The 23,314-nt window shown below is 39.4% G+C and overlaps 1 protein-coding gene across 13 annotated transcripts in view; it reads right to left on the reverse strand.

Annotated features, from left to right (window-relative positions):
• MAGI1 (membrane associated guanylate kinase, WW and PDZ domain containing 1) overlaps window positions 1-23,314 on the reverse strand; it is a 687,439-nt gene that overhangs the window by 373,322 nt on the left and 290,803 nt on the right. The window contains exon 3 of one of the 13 annotated variants that reach the window (XM_044077950.1): window positions 22,176-22,360. The exons of the other annotated variants lie outside the window; for them this stretch is intronic. The gene's annotated coding sequence lies outside the window, so the exon portion shown is untranslated. The remainder of the gene's footprint in view (window positions 1-22,175; window positions 22,361-23,314) is intronic. 13 annotated transcript variants of the gene reach the window in all.

Here is a 23,314-nt window from a genome sequence, read left to right on the forward strand (position 1 = left end):
GTTCTACAACAGCATCCACTTGAGCAGACCAACAGTTGAAAGATGACACGAGTAAAAATGTATCCAAACCAGGTTTATTAACAGTACATTAGCGCTTTCATAGTGACGACCCACTACTTCTTCAGACAATAAAATCCCTCACGGCATAAAAAAGTATATATTCACTTCAATTAAATATTCAAATCACAAACTGCAAGCCATTGAAGGAACACCCCCATTATTTCATAAAACCAACGTCATATACATCAAAAATAAAACATTAAAACCTGATCAATGTGCATCTACATTATCTAAAACACATTATTTAAAAAGCATACGATTTTTCAATACAGGTTTAAGTGGAACTCCATCAGTGAGGCTCCCCCTTATCTGCTGGTTTGATCACAATAGAATTATCCTGTCTTCAACTACTTAAAGCTTCAAATTCACCTTTAGATAAATTCCCAGACTTATTCTTCTTAGCTTGCCCACTAAGGGCATCATATATATCATTTTCACAGATCTTGAGAAACGCATCCAACACAGGATGATTAATCGGGACATATGTACTGGGCTTTCTAAAAACATGTCTGTGCCTTACTAAGCAGCTTGCATTCATCAGCAGTCAAGGCTTACATTTATACCAAGGCAACAGAGAGAGGTAATGGAGTCCATTATTAATTTGAAACTATCTGGGAGAAATGTTAGGTTACAAATGCTATTTAAGAATACTTTTGTACAGACAGGATAATTCTATTGTGATCAAATCAGTGGATAAGGGGGGCCCCCCATTGTGGTTATGGGCCGGGAATATTATTATGATACCATTATACCATGAAGGTGATGTTAAATGACTGCCAGGTTTATAAAAAAAATAGTTTTGATGACATGTATAAGATGATTTCCAGGCATGATAATGTTTTATATGATTATTTCCTTAGTAATTAAAATAATTCTATAACTCCATAAAAATTTCAAGTACATGCTCCATTGATTCCTGTCATACAGGGACTGCCTACGATACACAAGAATCCAGTCACCCCTCCTTTTAGACTTATAGTATCTGGACGCTCCTGGTTGACAGAACTCATATCAATCTTTATAGAGAAATATCATAGACCTCTTGTTGAAAAGAATTGTTATATTTTGAAAGATTCTCAAAAGTTTTTGAAGGACCTATATGTTTTTGTTTCACAATGGGAAGTGGGGAAACATGAGGAGCTCAGGTTTGTTACATTGGATGTGTGATCTTTATTTACATCTACCCTTAACACTATAGGTGTAGAAATGCTTACAACATATTTAATGAGTGATGGGCCATATGATCATAAGTTTGAGTTTATTATGTTCACTCATGGAATTAGTACATGAAAATAATAATATGCAATTTGATCACCAATTATATTTACAGAGAGATGGAGAGGCCATGGGGACATCCAGTGCGAACAGTTATGCCAACTTGGTCATGGCCACCTGGGAGAATGAGAATGTTATTAGATCAAAAACATGGGATCAGGTAGTATTTTACAGATTTTTTGTTGATGAATTCTTTTTGATATGGCATGGAAGTCTGTTAGTTAGAGATTGCTTTTATAGATTTGAATAAATAGTGCTACTATCCTTAAATTTGACATGAACCATTCCTTAAGGGAGACAGATTTCTTAGATGTTAAGGTCAGTAGAGATTCCGAAATGGGTTTTACCACCAAAGTTTATAGAAAGGAATGTCACAGGAACGCATTACTCCACAGAACCAGTATGCATCCGAAACACATTTTTAAAAATACAGTGAAGGGGCAAGGTATGGGGGTTTCTCAATTGGCTGCTACTGAGATGGATTTTGGGAAAGAATGATTAGAGCTAAGGACAAGATTTACTGAAAGGGGGTATACAGATAATGTGAAGCATCACATACTTGATGAAATCCCAGCCTGGCAAAGAGATAGAACCAGACCATATTTTTCACATAATGGTAATATACAGGAGAAAAGGGATACCAAGAGATGTGTACGTATCCCCACTTATTTTTCTAGTAATGGTAATGTCATTACAGATGTTGTAAGGAAACAATGGAACATCTTAACAATTGATCTAGAGATTAGAACTATAGTGGAGGATAGACTTAATTAAAAACAAAAAAATTCCTCAGAAGGATGCTGTGCTATCCAAGTGAGAGTTCCAAGGTTTGAAGTCCAAATACCAGATATGGTACCTTTCCCTGTAATAGGTGTAACTTTTTTTTTGGATACCACTAGTTGTTTTGAACATCCAGATTATGGAACTATATATAGGTTCAACGTTGTGGCGAGTTGTGACTCACAGAATGTGGTCTATCTGGTCCTTTGCAATGTCTGTATGGCATTCTATGTGAGAAAAACCAACAGAAGACTCAGATTTAGAATTAGGGAACATTTACAGAATATTAGGAATGCAGCTTTAATGAATGCTTTGGACAAACATGTTTCCATATATGGAGATACTCATACGTTTAGGTTTTTAGCAATTGAAGTTATTACACCCAATGAAAGGGGAGGGGACATTGTCAATAATACAGAGACATCAGAAACCAGGTGGATTATAAGACTAAGGGCAGATATGGGAAAGGGACTCACTGATAGAGTCCCACTTACACCTGTATTGAAAAATTGTACGCTTTTTAAATAATATATGTTTTACATAATGTAGATGCACAGTGATCAGGTTTTAATGTTTTATTTTTGATGTATATGACATTAGTTTTATGAAATAATGGGGTTGTTCCTTTAAGATGAATGTCTTGTAATTTATATGATTTGACTATTTAATTGAAATGAATATTTCTGTTTTTTATGCTGTGAGGGCTTTTATTGTCTGAAGAAGTAGTGGGTTGTCACTACGAAAGCGCTAACGTTGTACTGTTAATAAACCTGGTTTAGATACATTTTTAGTCATGTCATCTTGGTCAGTCCATTGGATGCTGTTGTGGACACTGATGCATTTTGTTTCTTTTCCGCTGGACTGTGTTTTTGCTGCATGTATAGAAATTTATATGTTTATTTGTTGCTCTTTTTGTCTTTGATCTGACTGTACTATACATCAGTTTTTGTTCAAGAGACAGGTTCTATCACCATCATTTAGACTCCAACGTTTAGCTTGTTGAAGTGACATGCCTTTTGTTTGTTCCTTATTCTTCAGGTTGTTAATACAAATATCTTTAGCACAACCAGTTCTGCCCTTATTCTAAGTGTCATTATGTGATTTTGTTTGTTCACAATTCTATGGTCAAGATGTTATATGAAACGGGTCATTTTATTCCCGGTTACTAAAGTTTCTATTCGTCTCTGACTATGATGTCTAAATATAGTCTTCTAGAAATTTAGCTTATTTTAAATATTTTAAATATTCTAAATACATTTTAACATTTTAATATATATATGTTTTATACATCTTTATATTTTACAGATGTTATATATACTTATGTTATATTTCTTAGTCGAAATGCATTTTTTCATATAGGCTTTATATGGATATAGATACTTTGTCCATATATTTTGTGTTATATGGTTGTTTTTATCTGTAGAACTGAGATGTGACGCGCTCATTAACCATATATACAGTGACATAAGTTGGTCACGTAGAACTGATTTAATAGATTTATTTATTAATTACATTCTAATTGTGATTTTACACTTGAATATCCACACAGAATAATATCTTGGTCACAGTTGCTAAACAGTATTCATAGCAATGAAACCATATATTTTCAAAGATAACATCTCATACAGTATTTCACACCACGTTTTTACTGCATTTACTATCATGTTCTTTTAACTTGTTTCAATATTTATAGCTATATTGGGAAATTGATTGTTGTGTTTATTAATTAATTAAATAATTGATTTCAATAATCACTACCTACACCTGTATATAAGGACAAATGTTTTACAACTTGATAGATCTGAAGAAGCGTACAGTCCGTACGCGAAAGCGCTCATCCTTGTGTGTTTTTTACTTAAAATAAAAGAAAGTTTTGTTGCATCATCGTGGTGGTCTTCACTCTCATTTTACCTACTACTTATTCCTGGTTTGGTGGAGAAGACCTTTGGGAGCTAGCCGAGGTTGTGTGTGTTTTCTGTATGGCATTCTATGTGAGAAAAACCAACAGAAGACTCAGATTTAGAATTAGGGAACATTTACAGAATATTAGGAATGCAGCTTTAATGAATGCTTTGGACAAACATGTTTCCATATATGAAGATACTCATACGTTTAGGTTTTTAGCAATTGAAGTTATTACACCCAATGAAAGGGGAGGGGACATTGTCAATAATACAGAGTCATCAGAAACCAGGTGGATTATAAGACTAAGGGCAGATATGGGAAAGGGACTCACTGATAGAGTCCCACTTAAACCTGTATTGAAAAATTTTAAATAATATATGTTTTACATAATGTAGATGCACAGTGATCAGGTTTTAATGTTTTATTTTTGATGTATATGACATTGGTTTTATGAAATAATGGGGTTGTTCCTTTTAAGATGAATGTCTTGTAATTTATATGATTTGACTAGTTAATTGAAATGAATATTTCTGTTTTTTATGCTGTGAGGGCTTTTATTGTCTGAAGAAGTAGTGGGTTGTCACTACGAAAGCGTTAACGTTGTACTGTTAATAAACCTGGTTTAGATACATTTTTAGTCATGTCATCTTTCAGCTGTTGGTCAGTCCATTGCATGCTGTTGTGGACACTGATGCATTTTGTTTCTTTTCCGCTGGACTGTGTTTTTGCTGCCAATGTTTGTTTGTGGATTAAATGTGATATTGTTCTGCATCCTTACAGACATTTAAAAAGAATAAACTAATACAAAATGTGTGAACTGGCTTTATGCTAGTTCAAGCTGCCTCAGATATTTTATCAAAAGTTGGTATAACATATCCTTAACGTTTTTGTGATTTGAAATACTGAATTCAAACCAAAAAGTGTCCTATTTTCAGTTGGTTGCCCAAAAACAACTTGGTTATAAAGTTAATATAACATGCTGTACCTCTCAAATTTCCCCAATCTTCTCCTCTTGATATAATATATACATATGTGTGTATATCTATGTGTGTGTATATATATATATATATATATATATATATATATATATATATATATATATAAACTGTCTGGTAAATCACTGAGGATTAGTCAGTCACTAATGCTAATCATTAGAATTGTACACTTACTACTCAGAAAATGCATGCTGACGTCAATTTTCCTCAACTTTGGGCATTTGTTCTCACCCATTACTTTTGTTTTGTTCATAATTCTGGATCTAAGAAACAGGTATAGCACATGCTACCACTAGGTAAAACACGCTAAGCAATGCTGGAAAAGGAAAGCTCTGGCCTATTACCAATGTCATTACAAATAAAAATCTCTCTTGAACAGTTAGTAAACACACTTAGAGGTCACAGCATTCTTGACACAATTCTTATAATATGGCTTCCTCATGCACTACTCCGCTGGTATTACTTAAATAAACACCAAATACAGTAGATCCAAAACCCTTTTTCTCCAGAAAAAAAATATCAAAAAAATAACCTGCTAGGTCCAAAAAAGGCAGCCATGAACTTACGCTGCCATCTGAAGTCAAAGATAATTATAAAAACGTTCTTTATCCATGTTAGAAAACTAAATACCCTACATGGTACGAATGTATTAAAAATAATGCATCGTATTCTGGCTCAATACATGTCAATATCCTTGCAAATAGATTAATTGTCAACATCACCCTAGCCAAAGCCCTGGAAAACCAAAATCCCTTAGTACTTATAAGTAGCCACTGTTTTTTTTCCCTAATGAGAGTTACAAAATTAAATGTTGTGGTGAGTTTCACTGCAATACGTTGCACTGTATGAGGCACTGAAACAGTCGCATCCACAGTGAATGCAGTAAATACTCCTGTACTTACATAACCATCAGTCTACTTTAAAAGCTATGCCAGCAAAGGAGCTGTGAGCATTGTCCAAGTGCCCTTCAGAAACTGCAGGGACAGAATGCAAAACACTTTACACTGGTTGTCTGTTTCTCTGATGTTCGGCAGATATTTGTTTGTATTTGGGCGGCACAGTGGTGCAGTGGTTAACATTGTCACCTCACAGCAAGAGGTTCTCCAGTTCGATTCTTGGCTGAGGTGCCTTCTGTGTGGAGTTTGCAAGTTCTCCATGTGTTCGCGTGGGTTTCCTCCGCGTACTCCAGTTTCCTCCCACATTCCAAAGACATGCATCTAGAGGATTTCTTCCCGGGCCTCCGCTGAAAACAGGCTCTGTGGAACCTAGTCGGACTTTCCCGGTCAACAAATGATAAATAAATAAATAAATAAAAAAAATAAAAATTTCTTTATTATCTACTTTATGGTGTCATGATATAACACACCTTCAAAACCGTTTCAGAAAAATATGTCTGTGCCATTCATGACCACATTTAAATGTCCTCACAGACAGTAAGAAAAAATCTGGTCACTGTAGGAAATTTGTACCCCAATGGAAATCACTGAAGAACAGGAATGAAGACTTGTTTGGGATATTATGAAATAACAAATCTCTGAAATTTAGGGCATGTGGCTTTTCCATTCAAAGGGGAAATGACAAAAACTGCAGGGAGAAAGCAAACCACACCAAGTTTGGTCTATCAACACTGATATTAGGCCTTTCTTCATCAGTACACCACCAGGAATGCAGAATAGGGAAGGCAGAAGCAGCTAACTTTAGAATTAATTTTGTTTCAGGGTAGTTAGAGAAAAATTATCCTCACACATTACCCACTCGAAAGGATTAAATCTATTATGTGACATTAGCAAAACCTGCTGGAGACACAGGTTGTCTCCCAGAGGCTGCCCAGTCTCTGAAATGGACTTTCCACACACGTCAAACAGAGTACGTCACTGACCCTCCTCAAGCACAACCTTGATGAGTGGATAGGAAACTACAAATCTGTCCCAGGGATTCCACCCGTGTCCCTCATTAACAGAGGCAACAGGTGATAACTGAGGTTTCTTTTTTGGGAATAAACTCTTGGCTAGGCTTTATAGGGCCCTTGGACCATTAGCTTAGTAATCTCCTATGATCCTATGATAAGAATATTAGAGAGGAGACAGAATGGGTTTATGTAAATAGCATATCTGTACCAACAGCTCTGTAAAATTAAGAAATGAAACTTCAAATGAAATGATTTATTAAACTAGTGTCAAAAATTATCATCTTGTGCTTCTGTGCTGTTTGGCCTTATAACCCTATGTAAATGTTTAGCCTGTGACATATACACTTTTTCTAAGACCCCACTTAACTGTATTACTTGAGGAATGGTCTCCAATGTTTCAGCAAATCCCATTTACCACAATGAAAGGATCTGCAATGTATAGATTGTTCATTTTAAGAAAAAATATATAAATAATTCAGGACTTCAAAAAGCACATTTTATACTGTGCTTTGAGCTTCCTTCTTAAATTTAATATGGAATGCAGACACTTTCAGAAATGGAAATATAGTGGACAATTGCTTCTCACTGTAAGGCTAACTAAACAAACATCCATCATTATGTTGATGTAAAGACAAATCACTTATTCATTTGATAAAAATTTAGAGCTAATTACTTAACTGAGTACTGTCACTAAATGACATCATAGTGCCAAGTTTCATGGATATTCTAGATAGGCTGTCATAATTCAGCAATGTTATACAACAAGTGACAACATAGTTCAAAGGGTTAAGACCATCAGTCGATAAGTTTTGTTCTGTACACCTGGTATTTGGATTATCCTCGGTCCCTAATGGCCTGCTGTGAATGGCAGCATGTCACCTACCTAATGTGCCAAGCTCACCCTGAAAAAGGTATTAGAATACAGTCTGCATGTTCAGAAAGAGGCTGTTCTCACTCTCTCCCAGTTGTGTGACTCAACAGTGGGGAAGTGATCACAGAATTATTCCCTAGATTTCAGCTCTGCCTTCTATAATTTATCAAGTTGGTGATCACTTAAAATCAACACCACAAAAGAAGTCAATATCAAATGAATTAATAAATGATTGCTTGACTTAAGACGATTCAAGAAATAATTATATCTATAAGAAATGCATTAACTTTAAGGTAACAAGTTTGTTTTCATAAGGTAGTGATCTGACACCATGGTTACATCCATAACTCTTGATCATGGTTCAAGAAATGTATCAAGTTTCCTCTCTGAAGCAAACCATCATCACTATATTTTGATTTAATTGCTCCATCAGAGCAAACGTGTCACCAGCCTTGAAGACAAGCCACTACTTGCAAGCACACCCACGCAGCAAACATTAAAGTAGTCATGACATTATTGGTAATGATTGCAACATGAGGAAACAAGCAAGACAACTGCAAGGGTGTGTAAAACTGAAGCAGAACTTACAAGTATAAGCAAGTATTGTTTAATGTATGCAGGCACAAGTCCCTTCTGCTGTGAAGCAGTATTAAGTTCTATCCTGACATTAGTATGAATTTTCTTCTCATGTGGAAGAAAGTAATTCCATTAACGCACACTTTTACCATGAGCAATAAGTGCTCCCTGTAAGGGAATAGTTAACAACTGCAGACATATCATGCAGATTGTATAATACACTCCAACAAGAGGCCCCCATGAGCAACAAGTGCTCCCTGTAAGGGAATACTTAACAACTGCAGACATATCATGCAGATTGTATAATATACTCCAACAAGAGGCCCCCATGAGCAATAAGTGCTCCCTGTAAGGGAATAGTTAACAACTGCAGACATATCATGCAGATTGTATAATATACTCCAACAAGAGGCCCCCATGAGCAATAAGTGCTCCTTGTAAGGGAACAGTAAACAACTGCGGACATATCATGCAGACTGTATAATATACTCCAAGAGGCCCTTAACAAAATATTAAAGTGGCTTGTCCCACAGCTATCAAGTCCTCATTCCTCAGCTTATATTAGGAAAATCGATTGATTAATAAATAATGACTGCCAAGATGCAGTAGCATTCTATCCAGAGCACAAATGTAAAGAGCTCGTAGTGCATCAAGATAAAACTAATTTTCTCCAGACTAATATTAATGGAACTGAAAAAATGGTACCTTAAAAATACTTGCACTGACATGGGGAAAATGGTCTACAAAAAGTCAACACACAACTGAACTAGTTCCTGAAGCCTGCTGTGGCAATCTATACCGATACAAGGTAAATTCCTCAAAACTTCTACAAAGAAGCAAATATGTCTGAAATATCAGGTTATACACACTGGCAGCAAATTTCAGGCTGCAAAAGCATTTCTGTTTGACACCTTGCATAATTCTACCAAACTAGGCAAAGAAGGATTATAGGATTTCTTTTAGCATAGGGAATGCAACAAAACATGGAATGAGTTGGTAATACTTCAGAACAAAAAAAAACATATACATTCTCCAAAAATGTGGCATTTTCTCACACCAGAAATATGCTAGCACTGTACCTCAGTTACAGAAGCATGCAAATTGCATGCAACATGAAGTAGGTGCTTGCAAGTCATTGTACTAAAATCATAAACTAACTACAGTCTATAGCTAGATGGCATGACACGTAGCACTGGCTGAGTTGTAGTGCAAGTGAGACAATATGTTGGCACAACCCACTGCACAGCTATCCCAGAGATGGGACAGGTGTGTGCAGGAGTGGGAAAAAGTACAGTTTTGTACCTACCATAAATGTAGATGTTCGAGTGCTAATGCAGCTGCAGTAATCACAGATGGGTTCTCTGCCGTCAGGCGGGTCCTCGGTCGGCCGAATTCCAAAGTCTAGGTCCGGCGTCAGTTGCTGTCACTTCCTTTCCTGACGTCAGTGAGGCAGGGGTATATAAGACACAGCCGATGCCATTTTCTTCAGTCTTTCTTGCCCCAGATGTCAGGTGCCCCCAGTAGGAAGGCAATACATAAATTATATTTATATACATGCAATGCAATATAAACAAAAATCAGTAGTTGCAAGCAAATATACCATAGAAGGATAACCCAATCAGGTTGTATGAAGAGGGGTTAGGCCCTAGGCCTTTACCAAGAGGGGACGGAGGGAGGGAAACCTGTACTGCAGCTGTATTAGCACTCGAACATCTACATTTATGGTAGGTACAAAACTGTACTATGTTCATCGTGCATACAGCTGCAGTAATCACAGATGGGTAGAATCCCAAAGCTACACACAGGGTGGTAGGCACTAGGTGGAACTGGGATGAGCCAGAATTCCCTGCAACACAGCAGTGGCAAAGCCTGCTCTAGTTTTGGAATATAAAGGCAGGTGGTAGTGTTTTGTGAAGGTATGCACAGAACTCCAAGTGGCTGCCTCCAAAATATCTTTGGTAGGAACTCCTCTGAGGAAGGCTGTAGAGGTAGCTGTGGCCCTGGTGGAGTGAAATCTGATGCCTGTAGGGACAAATTTTCCATGATGGGAGTAACAAAACCATATGCAGTGGCCTATCCATTTTGAAATTGTCTGTTTGGTAACTGGCTTCCCTTGAGCTCCTACAGCAAAGGACACAAAAAGTTGTTCTGATTTCCGGAAAGGCTTTGTTCTGTCCAAATAGTAACGTAGCTGTCTATGGATGTCTAAGGAATGCAGCAGCCTTTCCCCTTTGTTTTGAGGATTGGGGTAAAAGGTAGGTAAGTGTATAGCCTGATTTAAAGCTACCCTGGATACTACCTTAGGCATAAATGATGGGTTGGTTCGTAGGGAAACCCTGTCCTGATGGAAGATGAGAAAGGGCTGCACAGCCATGAGGGCTTGTAGTTCCGAGACCCTACGAGCTGAGGTAATAGCCAGAAGGAAAGCTGTTTTCCAGGACAAATATTGCAAATCTGTTGAGGCAGCTGGTTCAAAGGGAGGCAATGTTAATTTTTCTAGAATGTAATTAAGATCCCAGGCTGGTATTGGTTGTTTTATTGGTGGTCTTATATTCTTAGCCCCTCTGAGGAACTGTCTTAAGAGTGGGTGAGAGAATAAGGGTGGATCCGTGTTGTATTCTGCAGAAATGGCTGAGGCATGGATTTTGATGGAGGAAAAGTCCACTGTTCAGTAGCTCAGCTAGATACTGTAATACCTGAGGCAAATTCAGTTTTCTAGGGTCCTGGCCTTTTTTCTCATTCCAAGAGTAAAACCGTTTCCATTTTGCGGAGTAAGACTTTCTAGTAGATGGACTTCTGGCCTCCAAAATGACATCCTGCACCTCTTCGGGGAGTAGGGTCTGTTGTGGTGTTAAGGAATTTTCCATGCAGTGAGATTGAGTGTTTTCAGCTGACTGTGAAGAGTTTTGTAGCTGTGCTGAGTCAGCAGAAGAGGCATTAGAGGTAGGGGCCAGGGAGGAGTATGTGTTAGGCTCCTCAGGAGTGGGTACCAGTGTTGTCTTGGCCAGTCTGGAGCAATCAGTATCATCTTCGGTCTGTCTGCTCTTGCTTTCAAGAGCACCTTGGGCAGAAGAGGCAGAGGCGGGAAAGCGTAAACTGTCCATGCTGTCCAACTGAATGAAAGGGCGTCCACTCTCCAAGCCTTTGGATGAAAGGCCCTTGAACAAAACTTTTCCAATTGATGATTCCTGTAGGAGGCGAAGAGATTTATGTCTGGCCTCCCCCACTCTTGGATTATCTTTGTAAACACTTGAGGATGCAACTTCCATTCATGTGGATCTGTCATATTTCTGCTTAGATTGTCTGCCAGCGTGTTTTCCAAGCCTGGCAAGTACTGTGCTTGAAGTTCGATTTGCCATTCCAGAGCCAAGTTCCAAAGTGTCATGGCTAGTCTGCACAGGGGGTATGAATGTGTTCCCCCTTGTTTGTTTATGTACCACATTACTGTGGTGTTGTCTGTTCTTATCAATAATTGTCCTGGATGCAGGAGGTCCTTGAAAGCTGTAATTGCATTTATCACTGCTAGCATTTCTTTTTGATTGATGTGAAGGTGCTTTTCCTTTTGGGACCATTTGCCCTGAATGCACCTGTCTGTCATGTCGCCCCAGGCGTAATCTGAGGCGTCTGTTGTGATGACTTGATTTGCTTGAGGCTTGCAGAATGGGAGACCTGTATTTGTTTGACATGCTTGGGCCCACCATAGAAATTCCTTTTGCAAACATGGAATTATTGGTATTATTGTTTCCAAACTGTGGCTGTGTTGAGACCATAGGTATTTTAGGTACCACTGAAGTTTCCTCATATGCAACTTTGCACATGGGATTAAAAGAATGCAAGATGCCATGAAGCCCAGAGCCTGCAGGATTTTCCTTGCAGTAAGCCTGGTACAATTTGCTAGTGTTTTGAAGTACTGAGTTAGTTGCCCTGTTTTTCTGGCGTAAGATAGGCCATCTGGGTGTTTGTGTCCAAGTTGGCACCCAGGAAAGTTATTTTCTGAGATGGTGTTAGCCTGGATTTCTCTTTGTTGATTGTGTATCCCAGAAAATTCAGTAACCGTGTTGCATAAGCCAGATGTTCCAGAAGTATGTGCTTGCTGTCCGCTTGGATCAGGCAGTCATCCAAATAAGGGTACATTTGTATCCCTTGAAGTCTGCAGTAGGCAATTACTGATGCCAGGCATTTCGTGAATACTCTGGGCGCAGTAGATAAGCCAAATGGCAATGCAGAGAATTGATAGTGGATTGAACCTGCAAGAAATCTGAGGTATCTTCTGCAGCTTTGTCTGATTGGGACATGCAGGTATGCCTCCTTGAGGTCCAATGTTACAAGCCAAAACTCCTTGCCCAGCATGGGAAGAAGCTGCTGTAATGTGAACATCTTGAATTTTGGTACGAGTAAGAATGTGTTTAGGATGGATAAGTCCAAAATGGGTCTCCAGTCGGTCCCTTTCCTTGGTACCAGAAATAGCCTGGAATAAAAACCTTGACCTTGTTCGTGAGTAGGTACCTCTTGAATAGCTTTCATGTCTATGAGCTTTGAAATTTGTAGTTGTGCCTCTGCCCTTTGATTGTGTGGCAGGTTTGGCATGCCTCTCATTTTTGGGAGAGTGTGAAAATGAAATCTGTAGCCTCTGTTTATAACATCCAGGATCCATTTGTCTGTTGTGATAATATGCCAATTTCTTGTAAATAATGCCAGCTTTCCTCCCAAGGGTGCTGCCAGCTGAGACTTGCTTGGCATGGAAAGGAGGAAGTCATTGGGTTTGTTTCCTGTATTGTTGTGCACTGTCTTCGCCACCTCTTGGTGCTGGAGTTTGCCATTGCCTGCCTCTATATGATCCTTATGATTGCCCTCTGCACCTTGTGCGCCTGTTATCTACCTCTTTGGGGCTTGTCCGTGGCTGGAAAGGACCAGTTTTTTGAAGGCCAATTTCTGCTAAAACGTGGTGGTTGAACCTGTAGAAAAGCTTTGACAGTTTGCATAGATTTGGCTTTTTCTTCCATTTTCCATAGTATCTCCTCAGCATTAGTACCAAATAGCACATCCTTTTGTAAAGGAGCATCTAGTAGTTTAGCTTTCACATGATCAGGCAAGATTTGTTCCCTAAGTCATGCATGTCTACAAATGACTGGTAACCGCAGCTCTACTTGAAGCCTCTAGGGCATCATAGCCACATTGTAGGGTGTGTTTACCCACTTGTTCTGCACTATGCATCATATCCTGCAACTCCTTCAAATCTGGTTGTTCAGGTTCAGACATTTTATTTCTTAATTGTGATAACAGAAACTGCTGATATTTAAGCATATGAAACTGACAATTTAAGGCCCTCATGGCTAGGGTGGCCGAGGTATATACCTTTTTTCCCCACCTTTCTAAGGATCTTGACTCTCTTTCAGAAGGTAGTGGATTCTTAGCAGTAGAGGCCTTCATTCCCTTGGGGCCTTGGGAAATGGTTTCAGGGTCAGCATTACGGCTTTTGTAAAGAAATTGGTGAGAGTTAGGAACTCTGTAGTACCTATCAGGCTTGACTGGGGCAGGAGGCAGGGAATCCGGATTAAGGCAAGCCTCCGAAAAAACATCATCAAGTACGTCCAAGACAGGAGGAATCGCCAGAGGTCTGTGTTGAGGTAACAAAAGAAATTCCCTAAGTCTTTTCTTGGAATCAGAAAAGTCTTGGCCTTCCCAATGGAAGTGTTCCCTCAAGGTGTGCAAGGTTTCCCCAAAAGAAAAATCCTCAGGAGGAGATAAAGAAGGAATGAACTGCTCTGCATCAGAATCTTCAAAAGGGGAGTAAGAGTGTTCCTCTACATCAGAATGTTCTGAAAAAATGGAGCCCTGATCAGAAGAGGGAGAATCTTCCTCCACTCTGGGTCTCTTGTCTGGAGGGGGTTGGGAACCCTTGATAAGAGTAATTAAATCCTCAGCCATTTTAAGCATCTGCTTTTTAGGCATGGGGCATGGGGATGGTCCCTGTGCAACAGGCCTCTTGGGATGCCTGGCTGATTTGGACTTAGTAAAGGCCTTAATGGAAAAGGAAGATGAGGGTCTAAAGACACCATGGGTGGAAGTGGACCTGTCCACATTAGGAGGCTCAATGCTCACAGTGGCTTCGGTGGTAGTAGTCTGGGAATGGGCCGAGGTACCTGCGGTCTCGGTTACAGAAGACACTGCCAAAGAAGTGTCGTCGGTAGTCTGGGACTGCATAGGCGTCTCTCTGAGAACCGGACCACGTGTAGCCGGTTTTGGCGTGGTGTCGGTGGGGACTGTGGACCTCGCGTGTCGGTCCTTCTCCTTGCGTTTTTTGGACAAAACGGTAGTCGGAGTCTCAGACGACATTTTATAATCAAAGGCTGTACCAAAAAATTGTTGGGCGAACTCCGCCCGACGCTTAATAGTGCGTTTATTGAAAGTAGGGCAAAAGCGACAGCCCGAGACATCGTGGTCTAGGCCTAAACAAGGTATGTAGAGGGAATGGAAATCCTTATGCGGTATTTGCTTCCCACAAGAAATACAATTGTTAGCTTTTTCTGACATCGGTCTGAGGCAAGAAAAGTTTCCCCAACGGGGTACTTAGCTTTAATGAAGACTTCGGTTTCCAATTTTTCGTAAATTCAGGAGCTGGCTGACTGGCACTTGCGAACTGCTTCTGCTTCGGGCACCGCGCGGCAAAAAAGACTGAAGAAAATGGCGTCGGCTGTGTCTTATATACCCCTGCCTCACTGACGTCAGGAAAGGAAGCGACAGCAACCGATGCCGGACCTAGACTTTGGAATTCGGCCGACCGAAGACCTGCCTGACGGCAGAGAACCCATCTGTGACTACTGCAGCTGTATGCACGATGAACATCTGGGCACATAAGAAAAAACTACTCCCAGGCAGCAGTATGATATTGCCCTGGGTATCTCACTCACCTCGTCGGCCCCAGCCATGGACTGAGAACTGCATGAACAGGCTAAAGGTACGTCTGGTAGACCCAGCAGATGGGGACAGGATGCAGGTGCAAGCTGATACCCAACTGCAGGAAAGCAAAATGATGGCAAAAGAAAAAGCTATAAGTTTTATTCAGGGTACCAAATATTAAAGCTACCAAAACAAACACAAACAACACTGTCACACCATCAAACATAAAAAAGCAATCTTGCACAGAAAGTATTTTTATCAATCACTTTTTAAATGCTTGTGCTCTTGCACAGAAAAACAAAACAGAAGAATAAAATGAAAATGTTCACAGAAAATCATAAAATTATGCTGACCCATTCTGGGGATAAAAACTCCTATAGATATGGAGGAAAACAGCTAAAAATGTGCATAGAAGCATAAGCTTCTGGAAAGTCAATAGCAGAAAAGGGGTCTTGATTCTTACATTTTACAAATTTACATACATTCTTATTTTTGTTGTCTTCGAAGTTCTCATCTCACAGAAGGTTTTAATGAAGTTGCACAGAAATGTTACAATACTTCAGAATTCACAAAACCAGTATGCAAACATAAATGACTTATTTCTGCCAGTAAACATTTTTATGAGAAAAGTAAATGCCAATATCAAAACATGTGATCTGAAAGGTGATATACATGCTCAAGGTATAATTTCTCCTTACAAAATGAATCTGTACAAGGCCAGTGTGTGCACATGGCAGTTGTTAATTTAGTCACTTTCTTAAATGGATTAACTTAGTTAATGTCCTGATCACAGAGATTAATTTCAGGCATTACATGGGTGCCGAGCCCAAATGAACATACTCATTTTTAGTTAAGAGTTCATATCATTTCAAATGATCATATACAAGGGATTGTAAATTACATACATAGGAATATACAATACTAGTCAGAAATTCTATGTACATGAAGTAAAATACTTGATACACATCTTTAACAAATAAAGAAAACAAGCAAATCAAATGGCCAACAATTTTCATAAATAAAATACAGGAGTAAATACAATGTGTTACACTAAAGCCATTCGTGAAATGCTTAAAAAGATATTAGTTCTTTATAAAAGACTTTAAAGTGGATTCAAACACATTTCCCATTTCTCAGCCTTGCACTGCACCATGTCAAATATGATCATAAAACTTAACCGACAAATTTGTTTACTAACTGTTGAGTAAAAAGGTACCTGGAGGCTTTTCAGCCATTACCTGAACCTAATTGCATAACACAGAAATTAAATGAAGTGCAATTCATAATTAAGTATGCACACTGATAAGTTAGCAAAAATGTAGTATTCCATTCTATGTTTTAACACCCAAGTAGATAAACGTGAACAGTGACTGCAAACAGTGCTGTTACAAAGCCTACTTCAGTGTGTGTGTGTGTACACAAGGTACACCAAGGCACTACAGACATACAAACCTTTCAGTGTAAGTAAATCAAGACTATTGGTATTAGCAGTGAACAATAAGAACACAGTGATTACAAAATAATTCTAGACTAACTTGTCAACACATTATGTAGCATTCTGCATTAATCAATATACTACACAGAAAAGTAAATAAATTAAGTAAAATGCACTTTCTAAAAGGTGGGACAGAAAGTAAGAAAAGTTAATGCTGGAAAAATATAGGAGGTAGAAAGTATCAGCAAGAAGAAAAGACTGAGGCGATCTGGAAAGAAGTCTGTTGTCAGCAGACTAGAAAGTTTCCACCAGAACTGATCCATCCAACTAGCCAAGAACTTTGCTCAGCAGTCTGGAGAGAAGTCTGCTGTTGGTAGACTAGGAGGTTTCCACCAGAACAGATCCATCCATCTAGCGAAGAACTTGGCTCAGGGTGGGGGCCAGCACCCCAAGAAAGTTCAGGATCTAGAAGTGCAAAGGACTCCAACAACAGAAATGTGAGTTTCAAAACCCATATAGGATGGCTGCAACTCTCTAGATGCAAAGAACAGAGCCACACCGAATTGCCATCTGGGCATTGAAGACCAGGATACATTGTCCTGATTCCACAGGCACACTGTTGCAAGAAGCAGCTCCCAAACTTAATCTCTCTGGTTTGGGAGGGAGGCATTGGCTGGAATCAACCTAGTAAGTTAGCTGTTGTGCCACTCGATATTCAAAATGCTCGATGAAATAAAATGGATCCACTCCCATGTGAAGTCAGAAGGTAGATGCCCAAAGGTTTCTAGTTTACCATTGCTGACAAACTCAACTTTTATGAAGGTCTTCATGGATAAAAGGCTCATGAGTGTGCCTGTTCCCAGGCCCCAAAAGGTAACAGTGGGACATCCAAAGTACCATGATCAACCACCCACTGACTAGCTGATTGCGTTTACCTTTGAATTATGAAAAAAGACTTGGGAGTCATCTTTCATGATGCTGCTGCTCAACAGGAAGTGGGAGGCCACTGTAATGTAGAGAGCTAACCAAATCCAAACCATGCCACATCAAGAAAGGCAACAAGGCACACCATGCCACATCGAGAAAGCCAACAAAGCAAACCAGCCACATCGAGGAAGGCAACAAGGCATACAGGTCATAACAAGGCTCTCAGAATGACTGCCACCTTGAGGAGACCCCTAGAGATGAGGAGGAACATATCAGTGCAGCCACATAAAGGGGCCAAATTAAGACCGAGTGACCTCTCCAGGAGGGGATCATGCTGAGTCTGATGGCTGTTCCTCGCGGACTAGAAAATTTTGTGCTAGAAGATTAGTTACATCAGATTCCAACTGACTGGATAAATACGTGGGGCTCAGAAGCAAAAACAAATGAGCTATCCCAAGAAGAAATGAAGACCAGAGGAAGATGTCTCTAGCATGGGAGAGAGGACATGGCAAACAGAATGGAACTTGAGCCTGCATTATGGCACAAGAATGGTTCTGTGGCATTTGGAGGACAGCTAAGAATAACTCAGTATCATTACTTATGCAGCCAACTAAACTAATCATGGTTCATGCACCACTGGTTAGCTCACTGCATCAATATGAGGAATAAAAACGTCCTGGGGCAGGAGCAGGAATAATGTAGAACAATGTCACTAAGCTAGGAAATATGGGACAACTGAGCAGACAGGGAAAAATGCATTACAGAGGGGTATTATAACTGAAGACTGCCGTGTCTTGCTCAATAACCAAACAGCTGTTCAGAGGACCCAGAATGCAGCCATGGTCCAGTCCATTTGAAGGAAACTACAAAACTGGAAAGAAGCTAGACCCTTCCAGTACTAATGTTTCTTGTGCACCTCACATTGGTAACAATAATTGAATAGAAAAGCAAAGGGCCATGCACCACCAAATCCATGGTTCTTTGAATTAAATACTGATTGCTGACCCACGTGCAGGTAAGCCGTGTTTACTAGACATCTGTGACGTTTACCATGTGGTCAGAAAGAATTGCCATGCCAAGATGAGAAATGGGATTACTGTACTATGAATGGAAATGGGACTACTGTGCTACACAGCAGCTGTATCATGAAGGGAAATGGAATTACCATGCTATGCAGGAGCTGTGCCATGAAGGGAAATGGGATTAACATGCTATGCAGGAGGCCACCAAGGAAGATGGCAACAATCCTGTGAAGTGCAAACAAGGAACAGTTTTCCCTTTCCAATGAGGAGGTGAAACCAAAGAAGCACAGATCAGGCAGAGGAGTTTGATGGAGAATAAAGAAAAGGATAGACCCTAGTACTTTAGCCACACAGAAAATGAAGCCTATCACTAGAATAAGGACACAAAGTGAAATACACTGGCCAGAAATTGTGCCTACCCATGTGTAGGCATACAGGCAAAGTAAGCAATGTATCTAGAGAATCTGCCCATTTCCCTTTAACATACTTGGATAAATCACCAACAGATGAATGGCACATTTTTTTTTTTTTGTGATAGTTGGGAAAGAGAGAGAGAATGATGAGTGCTATGGGAGTGAGACACCAGGGCAAAGAGTATCCCCTCTCTCATACACTCATTGCCTATGTGATAGAGCACCCTAAAACTGTTTCACAAGGGGAAAAAGAAGGTTCAAAGCAAATATATAAAACTCTGGAAGGATGAAAGGAGTCACAAGAGAGGGAAGTTCAGCAAACCTAGAGCCCCACTAACCCAGCACAATCAATGGTCTATTTCACAGATTTACTGGAAGGGGCCGCTTGAATCAAAGTACTGCTTCAAAATGTCCACAGAGGGCAGTCCACCAGTAACCGGAACATATTAGTCATTAGAAATCAAGAAGCTCTCATGGAGGATATTAGCATACCTAAACTCTGTACCAAACAGGCCTAAAAACAAGGAAATAACAGGTTACTTCCTTCCAGACACAGTGAAACAGTGTGCTGCCTAAACGTGGACAGCCCAGGTCGAATCTATGCTGTAACCACCTTGTGCGGCAGCAGGAGGTAAACAGTGACGACCTTCATCCTTCACGTACACATTCAACTAAAGTAAAATGGAGCATGACATGATGGTGAGTGCCCCTGTAGCCTCAGTAATCCAAAATGGCAGGCTACATCCCTCAGAAATGAGCTAGGGATACTTACAGGTTAACACCATAGGAGTCATGGGTTGACAAGACCCCTATGTAGCTGCAACAATTTACAAATGTAAGGTTCCACAAACAAAAAGGGTTACAGAAAGTATTGCCTTCAGATGCTAATACACTAATGCAAAAATATCTGAAGAAAAGTTAACATCTCCTTTAGGTCATCTTCAGAGATTTCTTCCAAGTTCGAAGGCAAGGAAGGTCTCCTGGACATTGACGATCCAGCAGAAAAAAAACAAAACTTTATAACACAGTAATAGCAGAAAGGTGGAAGGTACATGCTGTGCCTATTAATAGAAGGGATACCAGCACTGGCAAGGTGAGAACCCATGTTGTTCATCCTGACACCTGAGACAGATGACCAATGAGCAAATCCCTAAATCTCTCTAGCCAATTCTGAAGGGGCCACTGCTGAAGAGAGAACAGTACCATGAAGGTGACAATCAGTGTTGTTTAATTTCACACCAGAGGGGTGATGAATAAGCAAACCCTCAAAAATCTGCCTGTCTAGTGCTGTAGGAAACACTGCTATGCTCCACAGTGTTGAAAGAGGGATGGGGCTAACACCTGATGAGATTAGGCCAGGGTCTAACATCATGCCTGAGCTGGACAAATAAGCATGCATTGGGTATACTAGCACTGGGAACCCTGACAGACAGAAGAGCCTAACTTAACACCAATATAGTTATCACCGGGGACTCCTCAAACCTCAGGCAAATTCTTCACAAACAGAAATTCCAGAACAGAATGTAAAAATTAAACTGCATAGCTTAACTTGTGCTAAAAAAATTGAACAGAAAACAAGCAGACAGCCCAGCTTTCAGATTAAAGACCACAAGCAAGAAAAATTAATCTACTCAAAATGGTTATTGTCCCAAGGGCAAGACACCCAGAAGCAGAAGAAATTGCTAACAAAAGAGTATGGGAGAAATACAGCAGAGGGGAAAAATGAGGAGAATCCTCTTCTGGACATGAAAACATGCAAAAGTAGTGTATGTTGGGGGGGGGTAAGCATTAGTAGCTGATCAATTTAGGCTGCAAGAAGAAACTGGAAAATGGAAGACAGGGGCACAGATATCATGAGAAGGGGGTGCTTGTGTGGCCTGTAAAGGTTGCAGCTACTAAGCATAGCAAAAAAGGAGCACCACAGTTCTATGGATTAATGACTGCATTTCATTAACATAACAGCAGTTCCAGAGGTATAGAAGAATTTCAGTAGGCCATTTAATATGTTGAATACAGCTCATCAATTCAGTTCAGGTCAGATGAGGTTCTAGTGCAAAATAATTCTAAATTAGCCTTTTCAGTGACAGTGTAGGAAATGCATATTACAACAAAAATGTGGCAAATGTATGACCTTAAAGTAATAAAGAAGGGGAAAGAGCTAATCATAAAACTGACTCCCTCGCCTACATCTGGAATAAAACACACACTCAGAAATATAGTTATCTATGTAATTTGATTTTGTGTTTCATTATCTGATAGCATGTTTCTAAAACCTTGGCCATATTACAGACACAGTAAAGTGCTAGGATTCTACACAAATTTAAAACTTTAATGTTCAAATTTGGTCAGAAACTTTTCTCTGCTACCATTATCTAAAGGGTGTACCCAACAGTAAGTTTCAACTCCATTAACATTCTCTAGTTCTATTACCAGACTTTCCCTTAGATCGGTCACAGATGATCATCATGTTATACAGAAACACTGTATCCTACAGATCCAGGCTATGGCCACCATCTTCAATAATAAAAAAAAAAAAAAAAAAGCAGAAAAAGGCCACGATTTACTTTTAAACTGAATGAAAAAAATGAGATTATGCCAACAGTGACCCTTGGCACACATCAAAAATGGTCATTAGCAAAATCAATTGAAAAATACTGCACAATAATCCAGGGCTGCTACAAGGTCATTTAGTGTTTGGCCAATACCCCTAAATGGGATGCCTCAATCAAAGCTGAAATCAGAGAGATGTAGTCCATCCCATTCCATAGTCAAAGAAGCATCAGAAAAAGAACTCCATCTAATTTCAAACTGGCCTTAAAAACATCAAATTACACAAATAAAGTTATAACCTTTGGTACCCATCAAAAACTATCATTTGCCAATGCCACCTAAACTGGAAAATACTATACAACAGTCAAGAGCTGTAGCCAGGTCAGTGTCTGGGTGATACCCACTTCTGAGTTGGTGCCCATCAATTAACATTGAGGACCAAAGTGCTATATTTTATGATTAAAACAGTTATCTTTGCATAAGTCAGTGTGTGAACAAACATAGCACAAACAGCTATTACATGACATACATAACAGCTCTCGGCTGTCTTCACATACCTACTATACTTTAAGCAGCTATGAAGGTGTGATCAAGGCTGCTTATATGCATATGAAGACTGCTTGCGTTTCCAGCCAAGGAGCAATCGACACCTCAGCAAAGATTCCAGTCGCATCCTCCCTAACGTCTTGCACCCTTGGCAACCTCTTCCTTCACTCCACCCTTGCTTCAACTCTTTAATAATCTAGAACCATTAAAAACAAATGACTTTCGTTATCTATGCCTTTCATTACCAGATAAAAAGACAATAAATACAAAATAAAGAAATTACTGTTCCACGTTAGGAACAATCATTCTCTCTCTCTCTCCAAAAGGTAAAACTGCAATTAGAAAGAGAATTTTCTTGCAGCTTCAAAGAAACTTCTGCCCCAGTTTGCAAACCAACAGCAATCAGAGAGACAGATTCCTTAACCATTCCACATAGTGAAAGCACCATTGCTTCACCCATTTAAAAGCAAAATGACTCCCAATAAAACAAAGAAAAATCAGTTGCTCTTTAAAAACTCTTAAAACTAGGAACCTTTCCTTTTCTTGCTGCTTGCTTCATCTTTAAAACTGGTAATTACCCAAGATCTATCTAGTCCACTGGGCTTGGATATAGACCCCCAGTGAATAAACTTTATTGCACTGGTCATTACTTTTCTCCCATTGATCTTCAGCTATAGGAATATTTACCAGAATCTGATTTGGACTTAAAAAAAGCTTCTCCATGAGGAAGCAAATACTTGTTTTAATGTTAAGTGACCACGTTAACCAAGTATGCCCAGATTTAATAATTACTAAAGTATTCTTTTCCACCACAGGTCAATATTAACTGCTCCATATACTCTGCACCACTGTTCCATTTTTTTTTGTTTGAATTCTTCTCCCTTCTATTTTCAAACCTTTTTTGCAATTCTGTAAATAACGTGCAAGTAATTCATGTATAATATTCGTGAAACATTTACTGAAAAATTTATTTTGCCTTTCTACATTAACATACAAAAATTTTATGAAATACTTTTCCTGTGTATGTTACTGTTTATTCAGTCTTGTACAAATCTGCTAACAGGCTGGCTTGAAAAACTGCAGCTGGACTCAAGAAATAAACTTAAATAAAGAAAATAAGATATGCTAGGCATTACCACAACCATACAGC

The sequence above is a fragment of the Protopterus annectens genome, chromosome 7.part0 (assembly GCF_019279795.1).
Source record: "Protopterus annectens isolate FY-2018-M chromosome 7.part0, PAN1.0, whole genome shotgun sequence".
NCBI classification, from domain to species: domain Eukaryota; kingdom Metazoa; phylum Chordata; order Ceratodontiformes; family Protopteridae; genus Protopterus; species Protopterus annectens.